The sequence below is a fragment of the Entelurus aequoreus genome, linkage group LG20, assembly GCF_033978785.1.
Source record: "Entelurus aequoreus isolate RoL-2023_Sb linkage group LG20, RoL_Eaeq_v1.1, whole genome shotgun sequence".
Taxonomy (NCBI): Eukaryota; Metazoa; Chordata; class Actinopteri; order Syngnathiformes; family Syngnathidae; genus Entelurus; species Entelurus aequoreus.
The window spans coordinates 48,867,366-48,886,096 of record NC_084750.1 but is presented as its reverse complement, the minus strand read 5'-3'; the positions used below and the strand labels follow the sequence as shown (position 1 = coordinate 48,886,096).

At 40.7% G+C, this 18,731-nt stretch overlaps 1 protein-coding gene across 1 annotated transcript in view; it reads left to right on the top strand.

Moving 5' to 3' along the window:
• The window catches only part of LOC133636330 (zinc finger protein 25-like), a 1,044,419-nt gene that overhangs the window by 597,283 nt on the left and 428,405 nt on the right, over positions 1 to 18,731 (top strand). The gene's annotated exons all lie outside the window — the stretch shown is intronic.

The window sequence follows — 18,731 nt, the reverse complement described above, 5'->3', positions numbered from 1 at the left end:
CAAAAACCTTCTCCCTTTGCTCCAAAGTCATCATTTTGCCCTTTCACCAACCTAAGCCCTGCGATTTTGACATTTAACAAATTAGTTGAGAATGATCTTGAAAAAATGTTAAAAAAGATAAAGGCCCAAAATACTCAAACTTGAGTTCTGAAGAGCGCAATGCATTAGAAGAGTTGGAGAACAATCCAGAAATCACTATCCGCTCAGCAGACAAAGCAGGAGCTGTGTGTATCCTTGACACTGAATACTACCATCAGAAAATGCTTGAACTTTTGAACAGCCCCACCTACAGGAAGCTAGAGAAAAATCCTATGGATGAATTTAAATCTGAAATTGACAGTCTGCTGAAAGTTGCATTCGAATCAAACTGGATCACAAAAAATGAGCATGCCTATCTGACTAACCAGCACCCAGTCACCCCCATCATATATTGTCTTCCCAAAATCCATAAACATCCTACAGAACCCCCATTGAGGCCAATAGTCTCAGGAAGAGGCTCAGTGACTGAACCATTGTCAAAATATGTTGACTTCTTCTTGAAAGATTTTGTGAAAGACCTACCCGCCTACCTTGGAGACACAAAAGATGTACTTAACTGTCTGACTGAATATACTGCAAATCAGAATACAATATTGGTGTCTCTTGATGTTGAAAACCTATATGGTTGCATTCCCCATGAAGATGCTTTGAACTCTGTGGCCTATTACCTATCCAAGAGAGAAGCAACACACAATCCCCCTAATGAATTTCTATTAGAATTGTTACACTATGTACTGAGTCACAACTACATGCTGTATGACTCCAAATGGTATCTCCAACAAGCAGGGACTGCGATGGGGACCGCAACAGCGCCCTCTGTAGCTGGATTAGTGGTAGGGAAATGGGAAAAAGAAGTCATATATGACCCAAATAGTAACCCTTACCATTCAAATATAAAACTGTACAAACGATACATTGATGACATCCTGATATTTTGGGAGGGGACGCAAGAAGAATTGATGGACTTTGTGAAATATCTCAACAATAGTTCAGCGTTCCTTAAATTCACCTGTGAACATAGCACTGAAAAGATTAATTATTTGGATTTGAGCATACATAAAGATGAAACAGGAGCTATTCACACTTCTATTTATAGAAAAGATATGGAACGAAATTCAATATTACATGCCACAAGCAATCATCCCAAACCCCTAAAGGACAATATCCCAGTGGGTCAGTTTTTGAGGCTCAAACGCAACTGTTCAGACCTTGAGGACTTTCACTCCAAAGAAATAATCATGGCTGCCCGGTTCAAAGAAAGAGGTTATGCCTCTAACTCTATTCAGAAAGCCATACAGCGAGCTAATACTACTGCTCGTACTGATCTCCTGTCCAACATTCAGAAAACTAAGAATCCAAGCCGGGCCTGTTTCTCCACTGAATTCAACCATTGTGCTTCACAAATAAAGGAGACACTCAAGAAACACTGGCATGTGCTCCAAGCAGAAGAAACACTAAAGGACCTCTGCAAATCCCCACCTCTTTTTGCTTTCAGGAGAGCACCTACAATTAAAAACATGGTCATGTATAAGAATATGATTCCCAAAAAGACCACCACATGGTTGACAACAACAACAACAACAGGCATGTATAGATGTGGTAACTGTGCCTGCTGTAACAATACAACAAAAACTAAATCATTTAACCATCCTCACACTGGGAAGAAAATTCCAATAAGGGAATTCATCAACTGTAAGTCAACTCATGTGGTCTACATGCTATTATGTCCCTGTAGCTTAGCCTACATTGGAAAAACCAAAAGGCCGCTAAAACAAAGAATATCTGAGCACAAAACAGCAATTCGTACAGGCAATATGGACTATGCCATTGCAAGACATTACTCTGAAGCAAACCACGGTTCACCCTCTTCATTAAGATTCTATGGGATTGAACAAATCATGATGCCCAAAAGAGGAGGAGATATTTTGAAAAAACTATCACAGAGAGAAATGTTCTGGATCTACACACTCAATACTATGACACCAAATGGACTCAATGATGACTATAGCCTAAAATGTTTTTTAACATAATTGTTCCTTCTGTGTCATTGTAGTCATCCAGTATCCAGTCCAGTGCCATCTAGTGTATGCTAGTCCTAACAACAGTGTTTTGCAGAAGCTCCACCTGAAAATTGGTCCCAGCATCAGCAAGGAAGAAGACATGTGATTGGTTCCCCAGTAATTGGATCCAATTCCCAGTTGTGAACTCTGAGTGAGTGTGTATGTATAAATTGACACTGAAATTGTATGTACTCTTAAACGCTCTGACGAAGGCCACGTGCCGAAACGCGTAAGCGTTCCTCTTTTTTGATGTGAGCAATAAATCAAGTGAAATGTGAGTATTTTGTCCTACTAGTCTTAATTTTGGGATGTGCTACCTTTTCAAACATTTTTGAAACATTTACTGGATTACTTTTTTTTGGGTTTGGCACTCCATCTTGAATCACATTGAGAAGCGCAATCTCCTTTTTGCACCTGAAAGACTCTCAGACCATGAGCAGCTAACTTCTCTGGTCTGATAAATCACAGATGGAAGTCTTTAGCACAAATGCCAGGCAGCATATTTGGAGGAAGCAGGCAGCACTCATCACCAGGTCAATACCATCCCTACAGTGAACATGGTGGTGGGAGTATCATGCTGTGGGGATGCTTTTAGCAACAGGAACTGGGAGACTTGTCAGGACAGAGGGGAAGATGAATGCAGCAATGTACAGAGACATCCTGGATGAAAAACAACACCTGATGGAGCTTGAGAGGTGCTGCAAATAGGAATGGTTGAAAGTGCCCAAAGATAGGTGTGCCAAGGTTGTGGTATGGTATTCAAAAATAATTGAGGCATTAATTGCTGCCAAAGGTGCGTCAACAAAGTATTGAGTGAAGGCTATAAATATTTATGTACATGTAATTTTATTTATTTATTTTTTTAATACATTTGCACAAATTAAAAAAAAAAAGTTCACATTGTCATTACAGGGTGTTGTGCGTAGAATGATAAGGTCAAACATTGATTTATTTCATTTTGGAATAAGGCTGTAATGTAACAAAATATGAAAAAGATAAATAAATAAGTGCTGTGAATACTTCCCAGATGCACTGTATTTAAAAAAATAGTACTTGCCACATAACCCTGGAATTATTTGAACTATATACAGTATATGAAAATTATTTTACAGACAAGACAAGGAACGCTGGAATGATGCAAAAGTGTATATTCATAGTTGTGTGTACAGTTATAGAAATGTGTTCCTCAAATGTGACTTCTTTGTGTTCATGATATGATACACGTAAACATTGGCGTTGTTAGGCCTATTTTAGGGGGGCTTAAGCCCCCCTAAAATGTTCTTAAGCCCCCCTAAATAATTTAGTGTTAAAAAAAAATTAAAAAAAATTATATATATATATATATATATATATTTTTTTACAAATACTTGTCGACATATTCATTATAAAGTGGCCCGAATATGAGTTTAAATAAATAATCATATAACCTGTCATTATTCACTCAGTTTCCCCTCACTTCATAGCGTAAGGTAGAGAGCCCCTTTAGTGCATCGGTATCCAATCCATTCCACTTGTTCATATAGAAAATGCCCACATCACTCAAAATCCAGTCTGCATTTTCTCTGCGACCTTGCTTGCGGTCCTTGGACTTGTTTATATAGAAAATTCCCACATCACTCAAAATCCAGTCCGCATTTTCTCTGCGACCTTGCTTGCGGTCCTGCAGGTGTACGAAGCACATTAGCACACAGCACTGCAGAACAAGAACCTTGTGTCCGCAATTGTAAATAATTTAGTTTTTAAGTTTTGTGTTTCTTGTAGAATCTATATAAAGTAATATACAGTAGCCTATTGTTGAAATAATGAAAACAACATCATTAAATATATTTGTTTTATTGTATTGTTACATTAATAGCTGTTGTATTATTATAGGATGGCTTGTTAAACATTTCATAGGATTTTCAGAGGGTGGAAAAACCAAGACATTTAATATAAAATGTAAAATGATTAAATACATAAAAAGAAAAAGAAAAAAAAATGGTTAAAAGCCATCGTCCCAGGGAGCATTTAATTTTGTCCCGTGCATTTTTTTTTACCGTTCCCGGGGACGACGGGACTACGTTAATCTCAAGCCCTGGAAGTTACATTTTATTGTTTGCATTATTTGTTTCAGCATTGCACTTTGAAGATGGTCCCTCAGCTCTTTGACAGCTTTGGCTCTTTTTCACATCAGCAGACAGACTTTAAGTCTTTCTTATTTACAGTATATATAAAAGTTTCTCATTTCTATTCAGACTTCCATATATATTTAATTTCCTTAACGGCTTGCCATAAAATATATATATAATTATATTATATACAAGCCAAATTATCCCGATCCAGATATTACTTTAATTCAAGTAATCAAGTAATATTTCCAGGGCTTGAATTTACAACCATTTTAGTCACATGTGTGCCCAAAATGTAATCTGTGCAACTTCAAAATATTTGGGAACAAACAATTATTGTATTGTGAGCTAAAGTGGTGTCATTAGCCTCTATGTTGTGAAGTAATAACATAGAGGCTAATGCCATGACTTTCATTGTGTTTCAGTGTATCTTGAATGATCATGCAAGTCATTGTTTCTTGTTGATGCTGTAAACAAAATGTCACCATGTTTGTTGTTGTACTGAACACACATTAAAAATAAACCCACTGAAATAATAACAATAACAATAATTAATTTCTAAGTCTTTGTTAGCCGTTTGTGAAGTTTTGTGCTTGTGCGCTACGTTCGCTCGCATCTCCTGGGGGCTAAGCCCCCCCCTGTCCTTAAAAGCTAGTGACGCCCCTGCATGTAAATATAGCGTATATATATGGGGTGAAGGAGTGATGCATGGGATGATGCAACACTATGCCCTGATGTGGGATCTGAGCCCAGGATGTTGTTGTGACTTGTGCAGCCCTTTGAGACACTCGTGATTTAAGGCTATTTAAGTACTGCGAAGTCTGGGACGCTAATAAGGCACACTTGGAAATAATGAATTTCTTTGTGTGCAATTGCAGTTGAAGTCCACAGGAGGGCGTACGTTCCATACAGAGTCTATTGCTGTCATTAAAAGACACTTGGGCAATAGCCAGAGTTGTTTCTTCATAAGTCTGGTCCTCTAAATAAGGGACACTCGGAAAGAATGACGACTCCCCCCCCCCCCCTGCGAAGTCTGGGACGCTAAATAAGGCACACTTGGAAATAATGAATTTCTTTGTGTGCAATTGCGGTTGAAGTCCACAGGAGGGCTGCAATTCCCCGCTGTCTTTTAGTCTTAATGTTGCTTTTTCTTTCCCAGCTCACCTGTCAGTCATCCTGGAGGCCTTTTTTTACCTTTAATCCCCCCCCTATGCGTCGAGCTCATAGAGCAAAACGCTGTGTCGGTGCGCGTACCGCTTTTAGAAAGTCACGTGACCGATCATGAGCTGCTTTGGTCACGTGACCGATACGCGAACTGTATCGCACTGACGCCTCCTCTGTGCCCTGTGAGCAACGTTCCCTCTAAGGTGCACGCCTGCGCAATTGCGCAGTGCTCAAGCGTCCTCCGCGCACACCGTGCGCCGCACAGCCAATATATGCCGCGCACCAAATCAAACCCACCTGAATTCTAAACAAAATAAACACATTTATTGTGTGTAATTTTGAAATGCAACTTTGAGTGACAGTGACAACAAGCGGCCCTAACGGTGTTCGTCAACAACACGCATTGCGCCGCTTCCTAATAAACACAGTTTGGCGCGCAGGCGTCAGTGCGATACAGTTCATGAGCGGTCACGTGACCAGAACAGCTCATGAGCGGTCACGTGACCAAAACAGCTCGTGTTCGGTCACGTGACTTTCTAAAAGTGATACGCGCACCGACACAGGGTATCGCTCTATGAGCTCGACGCATGCGCCGATGCATCTGTGTTGCCGGACCCATCACTAACTCCATGGAACACAACTACAGGAATTGAATTGTGAAGTGTGAAGGACACAGGTATGTCATTTCTAGGTCTGAGATACTTTTATGTAAATATGATATGTATATTTGTTGTTGTTGTTTCCTACGCATTGATGTCTAGTGCAAGTACAATAAGCCATTCTTTGGTACAATGTTAGCAACCTATGCTGTAATAGATGTGCTGTGAAATAAGCTACTGGACTTCATTTGATAGTGTCCTCTACCGTCTTCTCAGACATTTCAAGTGCAGGCGGACAAAAGTCCAAAAAGTAGTAGACAGTAAAACAAAAGTCCCAAATAAGCGGACTTTAAGACAAGGTCTTCTGCGGTGTACAGGACACATGGCATAAGAAGATTGATTGACAATGGTCTACAGTCCCTTTGCCAATCAGGATGCAGAACACAATGCGCAATCATGTGCTGTAAAAACAAAGAAAAAAAGCGTACAAAAATACACACACAAAAAAGATGGGTGTAACAGCAAGGCCGTGTAAAGTGAAGCGTGTTGTAGCGAGGGAACACTATTAGTTTCACCTTGTAAATATCATTGCTGGAATAAAAAAAACGTCATTATGTCCAGGTATATTCTTCCAAATTCAGAAGATTACAAAATGGTATAAAAGTCTGCACATGTGACAATAAATCTGGAGATGTAAAGTGCAAGTCATTGAATGGACTGGAAAACAACTCTAAAGACCAAGTCAGGAATGCTCTCCTTATTTGCCTACGAAGCAAAGGTTTGATTTTCAGCTGCTGGATCTTTAAACAATGACAGTCAAAATAAACTTGGCTTTTGCTTCCAACAACTCAAAACAATAATACACTCACAGTCTCTTACAACACAAAGCTTATGTTGTCTTTAGACACTGTCAAAATGACCTGTTTTTTTTCACGAAGTTGAAAAAATGCCCCCCACATTTTTACTATGCGACATGTTTTAGCATTACATCACAAACATTTTCTCTTTTTGACATTGTTGTAGTCCAACAAACAAAACTGCAGCTTTGGACGCATTTCATGTTTTTGCACAATCAGACAGTTGTCAAGTTGAAGAAGACATGAGAGCAAGAAAAAGGGAGTGCACATTATTTCCAGGCTTCCACATCAAACAATGTGGCGGGCCAGATCTGGCCCTCGGACCTTGAGTTTGACACACATTTTTTGCTCATCCCAGCCTAAGGTCTTAGTAACAATAATGAAATAGCTCTTCCTCCATCTATTCAATACCCAGGGGCACTAAGATGGACGAGGGTATGTATAGAACTTAAATGGCCGTGTCCCTGCATGAATGTCTCCAAAGCAAATACCTTCTTTGTAGTTGCAATGCAGTCTTTGTTGTCCTGAAATGTGCATCATGTGACAGTTCCCGCCCACACAGCCAACAACTTCTGGAGATGGCAACTTGGAAACAGGGCATTGGAGAAGAAAAACGTATTGTCCATACATCAGCCGCAACGCAGATATCCACCAGATCTAGTAAAGGGTTATTTACATACCTTTAGTGTTTCCAAACGGAACACGGCAGTAAAACGGCTGATCAAACAAAATACAAGTCACCGCCATGGACCCGCCAGCTGCGCAAGCTAGCTCTCCGATCAGCTAAACAGACTCCATAACTCTACGGTGACGTGGAACTGAAACGATACGCATAGAATAAATACTAGTACAGTGACTTGTAAAGTAAACGTGTTGGTATATTAGCTCATGCTAGCGACACCAGCGTCATTACATTACCATAGCACGTAGAAATATGCAAGAAAACACTCCTACAGACGTTTTAGTAAGCAAGAATAGTTTTAGTTCTAGTGCAAAACTTACAAAGGTTGCTTGGAGTGATGCATGAAGAATTCGTAGGATAGAACGGCTGGGAGACCGACGGCACTTTGGTTGGGATGAGAAAAAGAAGCACTACCCGTAAATAGTCTGGGAAGTAGGTCATAATGTTTGCCTTGTATATAGTGTTTTATATCACATTGTTGACTTTTCTACATTTGTTATTAAATTATTAGACAGATACTAACAAAGCTTGTTTAAATTGCTTTCTGTTCATGTAAAGATGGATTTTTGTTAATGTCTCTTTTGTCAGGCAAACGTTTTGCTCTTTTCCTTTGGCCAGGTTGTTGTCATTGTGCCTCTGTGGAAGCTCTTATTCATCCTGTCCACACAAGTTTGCTGAGCGTCTGAGGACAGCAGAGGAGGACAAGCAAACATGAAGGTGGAGATGTGGAAGGTGCACGCCACGCTACAGTCGGCGCTGGATGGCAACGTGGCGATTTTGACACCTCCAAATGTGGTAATGAAACGTACAATGCATGTCTCAATGAAACATCTGGTGTGTCATGAATACAATACTTACAGTACACACACTTTATAGGGCGCAACAAAATACAAGACTGGCAGGTTACCTTAATGGCAAAGACTACTTCCTGCATACTTTGTTTACAGACTATTGGGGCATGATAGCTCGGTTGGTAGAGTGGCCGCGCCAGCAACTTGAGGGTTCCAGGTTCGATCCCCGCTTCCGTCATCCTAGTCACTGCCGTTGTGTCCTTGGGCAAGACGCTTTACCTACCTGCTCCCAGTGCCACCCACACTGGTTTGAATGTAACTTAGATATTGGGTTTCACTATGTAAAGCGCTTTGAGTCACTAGAGAAAAAGCGCTATATAAATACACTTCATTTCACTATTGCCATTTGATTTGTACTTTATAATACCTTGTACCTATTTTGGTGGTGGTAGTTATAAAAGACGTTTAAAAAAATGCAATAATCTACAGAAATGCTTTTCTATTTATGCGACTATAGGACATGTCAAATAGGCAAGGCAAATGTATAGGCAGAGCGTATACAATCTGGCCTGTGGAGCGTTTTTTTTTGATTGATTGAGACTTTTATTAGTAGGTTGCACAGTGAAGTACATATTCCGTACAATTGACCACTAAATGGTAACACCCCAATAAGTTTTTCAACTTGTTTAAGTCGGGGTCCACTTAAATTGATTCATGATACAGATATATACTATCATATATATACTATCATCATAATACAGTCATCACATAAGATGATCACGTTGAATTATTTACATTATTTACAATCAGGGGTGTGGAGAGGGGGGGTAGGATATGGACATCAAGTAGTGGACATAGAGAGAGAGAGAGAGAGAGAGAGAGAGAGAGAGAGAGAGAGAGAGAGAGAGAGAGAGAGAGAGAGAGAGAGAGAGAGAGAGATCAGAAGGCATAAGAAAAAGAAAAAGTATCTGCATTTGATTGTTTACATTTGATTATTAGCAATCCAGGGAGGGTGTTACTTTAGGGTTGTAGCTGCCTGGAGGTGAACTTATATTGTGGTTTTGAAGGAGGATAGAGATGCCCTTTCTTTTATACCTGTTGGGAGCGCATTCCACATTGATGTGGCATAGAAAGAGAATGAGTTAAGACCTTTGTTAGTTCGGAATCTGGGTTTAACGTGGTTAGTGGAGCTCCCCCTGGTGTTGTGGTTATGGCGGTCATTTACGTTAAGGAAGTAGTTTGACATGTACTTCGGTATCAGGGAGGTGTAGCGGATTTTATAGACTAGGCTCAGTGCAAGTTGTTTAACTCTGTCCTCCACCCTGAGCCAGCCCACTTTGGAGAAGTGGGTAGGAGTGAGGTGGGATCTGGGGTGGAGGTCTAGAAGTAACCTGACTAGCTTGTTCTGAGATGTTTGGAGTTTAGATTTGAGGGTTTTGGAGGTGCTAGGGTACCAGGAGGTGCATGCGTAATCGGAAAAGGGTTGAACGAGAGTTCCCGCCAAAATCCTTAAGGTGCTTTCGTTGACCAGAGAGGAGATTCTGTAGAGAAATCTTGTTCGTTGGTTAACCTTTCTGATGACCTTGGTTGCCATTTTATCACCGGAAAGGTTAGCCTCTAGAATGGAACCTAGGTAGGTGACCTCATCTTTCCTGGTGATAACAATGTCACCTACTTTTATGGCGAAGTCATTGACTTTCTTAAGTTTGATGTGGGACCCAAACAGGATGGATTCTGTTTTACCCAAGTGTATGGATAGCTTGTTGTCAGCGAGCCAGGTGCAAGTTCTACAGAGCTCAGCACTGAGGATTTTCTCCACCTGTGACTTGTCCTTGTCTGATACCAGCAAGGCCGAGTCATCCGCAAACAAAAACAATTCACAGTCACATGCCGATGACATGTCGTTTATGTATATTAGGAACAGTAAAGGTCCCAATATACTGCCTTGGGGGACTCCACAGCTCACCGAGAGGGGGGGGGGACACGGTGCCGTTCACCTCTACACCTGCTCCCTCCCCTCCAAGTAAGATTGCATCCAGCTCCATGAGGTTTTGTTAAATCCGATTGCTCTGAGCTTATCCAACAGTATGGCGTGGTTAACGGTGTCAAAGGCCTTCTGAAGGTCCAGCATGACCATGCCGCAGTATTTGCCCGCGTCCACCTCATGTTTGATGTGGTCGCTCACATAGAGAAGGCATGTGTCAGTGGAGTGGTTAGTTCTGAAGCCGGATTGGAATTTGTACATGAGTTTATTAGTGGCAAGGTAACTATCCACCTGTTCATAAACTATTTTCTCCATTACTTTCGAAACGGAACTGAGGATAGAAACAGGTCGGTAGTTTCCAGGTTCCAATTTGCTTCGTTTTTTAAAGAGGGGAGTTACTCTTGCTATCTTAAAATCTTTTGGTACTTGGCCTTGTGTAATTGATAGGTTTATTATGTGCGTGATGATCGGGGCAATGATGGAGGCAGAGTCCCTGAGGAATCTGGAGGGAATATTATCAAGGCCGGTGGCCTTGTTAGGGTGGAGCGCACTCAATTTTTTAAACACCTCATCAGCTGTGACCATTTCTAATTTGAAATCATCGTTGGATACTCCTAGCTTTCTGTAGAAGGCTTTAATGTGTTCTACACCAAAGCGACCAGAGTGGTGGGACAACTTGTTGACAAGAGTTGCGGCTATGCTGGTGAAAAAGATGTTAAGTGTGCTAGCTACCTCCATTTTGTCTGTAATGAGGGAGTCACCCTCCTTGATGCTGATGTTGGTGAGTCTTGTTTTAAGTTTCTGGCTGCAACCAGGAAGCTGGTTGTTGAGAATTTTCCAGAGCTCACGTGGCTTATTCGTGTTTTCCTCTATTTTGTCATTAATGTAATTTTTTTTTAAGGATTTAGTCAGGTTGGTTGACTTATTTCTTAATTTATTGCATTGCTTTTTGAGAGTTGAAAGGAGTAATTTGAGGTTGATATTATTGGGTTGTTTATCTACTTCTGTTTTACATTTTTGGTATTCAGAGTATTTCCTGTCTCTGTCTTTTATGGCAGCTAATAGGTCCGGATTCATCCATGGTTCCGAGCGGGCTTTGATCCTGACTGTTTTCACGGGAGCCATGTCATTTAGTATCTTTAGGAACGCCGTTTTGAAGCGATCCCAAGCGACATCGACCAGGTTGCTCGCGAGCACAGGGGACCAGTCCCACTCATCTAATTTTAAATTGAAATTGTCATTGGAGTATTTTTTGAGGGATCTGGATTGGGCTGTTATGTGGCCATTGGCTTTAGGTTTAGCTATTTTACGGGTGCAGAAGGTTAGAGAGTGGTCGCTAAGACCACAGATCATGACCCCACTATTTTTTATTTTTAGGCCGGTCTGAAGTGAGAATGAGATCTATGGTTGATTGGGTGGAATCACACACCCTTGTGGGTAGCGCTATTAGCTGGGAAAGACCGTGCAGATTACAAAACTTGCTGAAGGATCTGAAGACAGGCGCATCTTTGCGTTGAAAATCTGTGTTCAGATCCCCAGTTATAATTTTGTCCACGTTGTCTGTCCCTGCCAAGCATTCTTCCAAAGCCCCATATAAATCACTCTGATTAGGGGGTCTATAAACAGTCCCTATTAGTACCGGCTTAGCGTTTTTAAATTTGATTTCCGCCCACACAGATTCCAGGTCATTGTGGTTAAGATCAGTGCGAGTTATGTATTTAATATCCTGGTGAATATACATACAAACGCCCCCACTGTGTTTATTCCTATCCTTTCTGATAACCGAAAAGTTTTGTATTTCTATCTCTGAGTCAGAAATACTTTGATCAAATTTGGTTTCAGAGAAACACAAGATTTTTACCTTCGTGTTGAGGAACATTTCTCTGATTTGGTCAAGTTTGGCTCCAGAGAGGCTGTTCACATTAAGGTGGATGATGTGTAGTCCACTGGAACCAAAAGAGCATCAGAGTCCGCTGTGTTGTGGTACTGACCAGAAAAATTGTTGGTTATTATTGCTGTTGAAGTTGAACAGCAAGGAGAGAGAGGAGAGAGAGAGAGAGAGGTATATTGATCGTCCTCCAGGTGAAGGGGGAGGGAGAGGGAGGGGGAGGGGCGGAGTTGGAGAGGGGGAGAGGGGGAGGCCAGGTAGGGTTGCTGGGGGTGGGGTTGGGTTTCCTTTTGGCGGGCTTTTTTGAAGACAAAGAGAAAGAGAATAATGAAAATGTTTGTGTAAAGGCGCCTCTAAATCCTGTGTATGCCGCGTCCTCGACCGTCTGGGACCGGGGAGAGGCCGCGTGGACCCCCGCCATCTCGTGCAGTTCCCCGCAATCACCGATGTCTGGGTCGCCGTCCACCGCAGCCCGCCGCGTCGTTCACCGCCGCTGAGTCGCTGCCTTCTCTGATGACCGGGTCCTCCTCCACCGCCGCCCCGAGCCTCCGACCGTGTCGATGAACGGGGCGAAGTCCTCCGCCGAGCCGCCGACTGCTGGAGCACAGGTGAGCTTGAGCTGAGATGAGCCGGTAGCCGAGTTAGCTTCGATGGCGACGCTAGCAGTAGCATTGCTAGTCTTCGCCAGTCAGGACAACATTAACCGTGTTGTTACAGGTCCAGGGTTGAGTTCAGTGTCTCCTGATAGTAGAAGTAATAGTAGTATTATTGACTTTCTGTCTATCCTTCCAGTCAGGGGCATGTTTCTTCTGCCTCGATGTGCAGACAAGCATGATGCTAACACGTTAGCTCCAAAGCCAAGGTGCTTCGCTGATGTATTGTCGTGGAGATTAAAGTCACTGTGTATGTCCATTTCGCGTTCTTGACTCTCATTTTCAAGAGGGTAGAGTATCCGAGGAGGTTTAAAATATAAATCCGTGATCCACAGTAGAAAAAGGAGGAAGTGTGGGATAATCCGAGCAGTTGTTTGGATTCCCGATCGGGAGCGAAAGAGAGTGCGACCGCTCATCTCGGCGTCCGTTGGTCACTTCAATTGTGGACGATAAGTTTTTTGGGGGAAATTTTGAGGCCATACAGCACGTCTGCACTGTTAGCAATTAAGGCTGTTATATAGACAGCCTTTCCCTCCCATGTTTACATTTATCAAAAACCAAAAGGTAATATATGTGCTACCAAATTATAAAAAATGTGGAGAGAGAGAGAGAGAGAGAGAGAGAGAGAGAGAGAGAGAGAGAGAGAGAGAGAGAGAGAGAGAGAGAGAGAGAGAACACCCCCTGGAGGGGAAAACACACCGTCCCATATATGCCCCCCCAGAAACAACTATGACCAAACAAAAAATAAAGACGGGTCACAAGTCTTACAGCTCTGTCGCTCGCTGGGACTGTACATTGTCAACAGTAGGCTTGGAGGGGACTCCTACAGCTCATCTCTAGGTAATAGCACAGTAGACTACTTTATCACTGACCTCAGCCTAGTGTCTCTCACAGTCAGCCCAACAACACCCCTATCAGACCACAGCAAAGCCACTGAACAGATCATCACCAAATCAGGAAGTATTAAAGCCAAACAAACTACACGATATAAAAAAATGCTACAAATGGAACGGAAGTAGTGTAGAAGCATTCCAAAATGCTATCCTGCAACAAAAGGTCCAATCATGCTTAGACCAATTCCTGGAAAACAACTTCCAATGCAACAGCAAAAGTGTAAACAGAACCTCAATAACATATTTGACCTTACAGCCTCCCTATCCAACCTAAAGGCCTCCAATAGAAAAATTAGGAAAAATATGAATACGCACGACAAATGGTACGTGTAAAACTCTCAGGACAAAATGAAGAAACCTATCAAACCAAAAAACACAGCGACCCAGACAACCAAAACACACGTCCCCAATACGGCGAAACCCTGAAACAATATAAAATTACAGTCAGGAAAAAAAGGAACCAACATGTTAGAAACCAGCTACTACATATGATATAGAGGAATCCATAAAAACAAACAACTTCTGGGAAAACTGGAACAAACTAAAACAAAAACATGAGCATCTACCCATCCAAAATGGAGATGTATGGGTAAACCACTTCTCCAATCTTTTTATCCCAATACAAAAAACAACAGCAAAAACACATACAATATAAACTACAAAGCCTAGAGTCAACAATAAAAGACTACCAGAACCTGCTAGACTCCCCAATTATTACACACGAACTACAGGACAAAATAACATCACTTAAGACCAAGAAGGCCTGCGGTGCAGACGGTATCTTAAATGAAATGATATAATTCACTGACTCCAAATTCCAATTGGCTATACTAAAACTCCTTAACATAATCCTTGGCTCTGGGATCTTCCCCAATATTAGGAACCAAGGACTGATAACAGCGCTTCACAAGTGTGGAGACAAATTCGACCCCAATAATTACCGTGGGATCTGTGTCAACAGCAACCTCGGAATAATCTTCTGTATGATCATCAACCACAGACTTGTACATTTCCTCACAAGCAATAATGCCCTGAGCAAATCACAAATAGGCTTCCTACCAAATCACCGTACAACAGACCACATTTTCACTCAACACCCTATTTGACAACCAAAATAACTCCAAAACAAAAGCACATTAGACTTCCAAAAAGCATTGGACTCAATCTGGCATGAGGGTCTGCTGTACAAACTGCTAGAAAGTGGCACCGGAGAGAAAACACGTGACATCGTAAAGTCAATGTACACCAACAACAAATGTGCTGTCAGGATTGGGGAAACACATACAGACTTCTTCCCTCACTCAAAGCCGTGGGGTTAGACAGGGGTGCAGTTTGAGTCCAACCCTCTTCAACATATACAGTACATCAATGAATTGTCAAAAACACTGGAAGAGGCTACACCACCTGGCATCCCTCTAGTAGACACAGAAGTCAAATGTCTACTGTTTGCAGACCATCTGGTGCTGCTGTCTCCAAGAAAAGAAGGGCTACAGCAGCATCTTCCTCTTCTACACAAATTCTCCAAGACCTGGGCATTGACAGTCAATCTAAATAAGACAAAAGTTATGATATTCCAAAAAAGAGCCAGCCTCCAGCCTCCAGCACCACAAACACAAATTCATTCTAGATACAATTGCCCTACAACACACACAAAACTATACCTGTGCCGTTAGGGGTGCATGTCTGATGCAAGGGCTGTCTAACACCTTGCTCACCTCACGACTCTGGAGACCGATGAGCGTTGTCAGCAGGTTTATTGACATTCAAAAGGGTGACAAACTATACAGTCAATATATACATGTTATGCAAATGTATTCATATATATGCTGTAATGCTACCTTACAAGGCATGACAAGGTCAACAAAGTCAATTTGTACTACGACGCCATCTTAGATGACATCACAAATTATTGCTAATGAGCATGACAAAGATCTCATCATACATCAAAAATTGTAAATTTAGCTCGAAATATTTTAGACAAAAACCAAGTTTCAAAGTTCAACTTATGATACATACCGGCGATGCAACCTTAAACAAAAGATATATGCAGTATTTCTTTGAAAAGAACCACCATAAAGCAGTGGTCCCCAACCTTTTTGTAGCTGCGGATCGGTCAACACTTGAAAATTTGTCCCACGGACCGGGGGGTGAAATTTAAAAAAAAAAAAAAAAGTTTTTATTTATTTATTTTTTTTCCAGAAAGAAATACAATCATGTGTGCTTACGGACTGTATCCCTGCAGACTGTATTGATCTATATTGATATATAATGTATGTATTGTGTTTTTTATGTTGATTTAATAAAAAAATAAAAACATATTTTTTTTTATTTTCTTGTGCGGCCCGGTACCAATCGGTACCGGTCCGCGGCCCCGGTGGTTGGGGACCACTGCCATAAAGTACGTGCTGGCACCGTAGATTTCTCTGCTTGGCTTATGCAACTTCCAGTCAACAAAGTTTGATTCAAAATGCACACTTCTCAAAGATGTAGTAACTGCCATGACCACATGATGGCGACAATACACATGTAATAATGTTAATTACATAACAAGCAATAAGCACAACACATTTCAACAACAAGAGTTTACAACTTTTAGTTGTAACAGAACAATACCTATCTCGGCCTAAACATCAGTGCCAACTTCAACCAAGCTGTGAACGACCTGAGAAATAAAGGCAAGAAGGGCTTTCTATGCTATTAAAAGGAACATCAAACTAGTCATTCCAATTCAAATCTGGCTCAAAATATTAGACTCCGTCATAGAACCCCGTATGGTTGTGAGGTCTGGGGCCCACTTGCTAACCTAGCTTTTGCAAAATGGGACAAACACCAAATTGAGACTCTACATGCAGAATTTTGCGAATCCATTCTCCGCACCCAACGGAAACCTCAAATAATGCATGTAGAGCAGAATTAGGAAGATATCCGCTAATAATCAAAATCCAAAAGAGCGTTTAAATGTTATAACCACTTAAAATAAAGTGACCGAGACACGCTCCATAACAAGGCCCTTACCTTTAGAGAGACCCTAGAGCAGTGGTTCTTAACCTGGGTTCCATGGAACCCTAGGGGTTCGGTGAGTCGGGCTCAGGGGTTTGGCGGAGGTCAAAACACACCGACTCATGGTGTAAATACAAACTTCTCCCTATCGGCGTATTACGGATACGGCAACAGCAGAAGTCAGACTGATTTACAGGTGTGTCATTTGTTGTGAGTTTATGCACTGTGTTGGTTTTGTTGTTTGAACAAGGTGATGTTCATGCACGCTTCATTTTGTGCACCAGTAAAAACAACATGGTAACACTTTAGTATGGGGAACATATTCACCATGAATTAGTTGTTTGTTAACATGCAAATTAGTAACATATTGGCTCTTAACTAGTCATTATTAAGTACTTATTAATGCCTTATTCGGCATGGCCTTATTATAACCCTAACCCTCTAACCCTGACCCTAATCCTAACCAAATAACTCTAAATTAAGTCTTTGTTACTTAGAATATGTTCCCCATACTAAAGTGTTACCAAAAACATATAACTTTGTTGAATTTGAAAAAAAAAAAAGTTTTATGTTTGACTAAAGAAGGGTTCGGTTAATGTGCATATGAAACTGGTGGGGTTCGGTACCTCCAACAAGGTTAAGAACCACTGACCTAGAGAGAAGCCCGCTCAACCAGCTGGTTCTCGGACCCTGCTCAAAAACACAAGCAGAGCCACCAGACAAAAACCACACAGGATGTATGTATATATATATATATATATATATATATATATATATATATATATATATATATATATATATATATATATATATATATATATATATATCATCATCATCATCAGCAGCCGTTGTCAGTCCACTGCTGGACGAAAGCCTCAGCATGTTTCTGCCATAGTGAACAATCTCTCTTGGCGTACTCTTCATGCTGGTTATTAGCCTACACCTTCCACGCTGGCTTGGTGCGGGTTGGAAGGGGTATTTTATATCAGAGATCCTTCTCCTAGACTAATTGCCTTACTGGGCTGTTGAACTTAGTCTGTCCTGTTGGTTGTCCGCGCCCCAATTACCCAGGGACCCGCTCAGCTTTATGGCGCTGACCGCCCGCCAGTCACAAGAGAAGGTGCAAACGGTTCTTTGTGTGCATTTTATAGACGTTAGTTGGGACTCACTAACCCCACACACAACCTCCCATCTCATGCCTGGATGTAGTTTAACGTCATACCCAGGACGTTATATATATATATATATATATATATATATATATATATATATATATATATATATATATATATATATATATATATATATATATATATATATATATATATATATATATATATATTTATATTTATATATATATATGTATATATATATATTTATATATATATATATATATATATATATTTTTATATATATATATATATAAATGATAAATGATAAATGGGTTATACTTGTATAGCGCTTTTCTACCTTCAAGGTACTCAAAGCGCTTTGACAGTATTTCCACATTCACCCATTCACACACACATTCACACACTGATGGAGGGAGCTGCCATGCAAGGCGCTACCAGCACCCATCAGGAGCAAGGGTGAAGTGTCTTGCCCAAGGACACAACGGACGTGACTAGGATGGTAGAAGGTGGGGATTGAATCCCAGTAACCAGCAACCCTCCGATTGCTGGCACAGCCACTCTACCAACTTCGCCACGCCGATATATATATATATATATATATATATATATATATATATATATATATATATAATATATATATATATATATATATATATATATATATATATATATATATGTATATATATATATATATATATATATATATATATATATATATATATATATATATATATATATATATATATATATATATATATATATATATATATATATATATTCTATATATATATATATATATATGTTCTCGTTTGAATATTTGCTACTACCACCAAGATCTGCACCCGCGGCGGCTCCACCCGGGCTGATATATATATATATA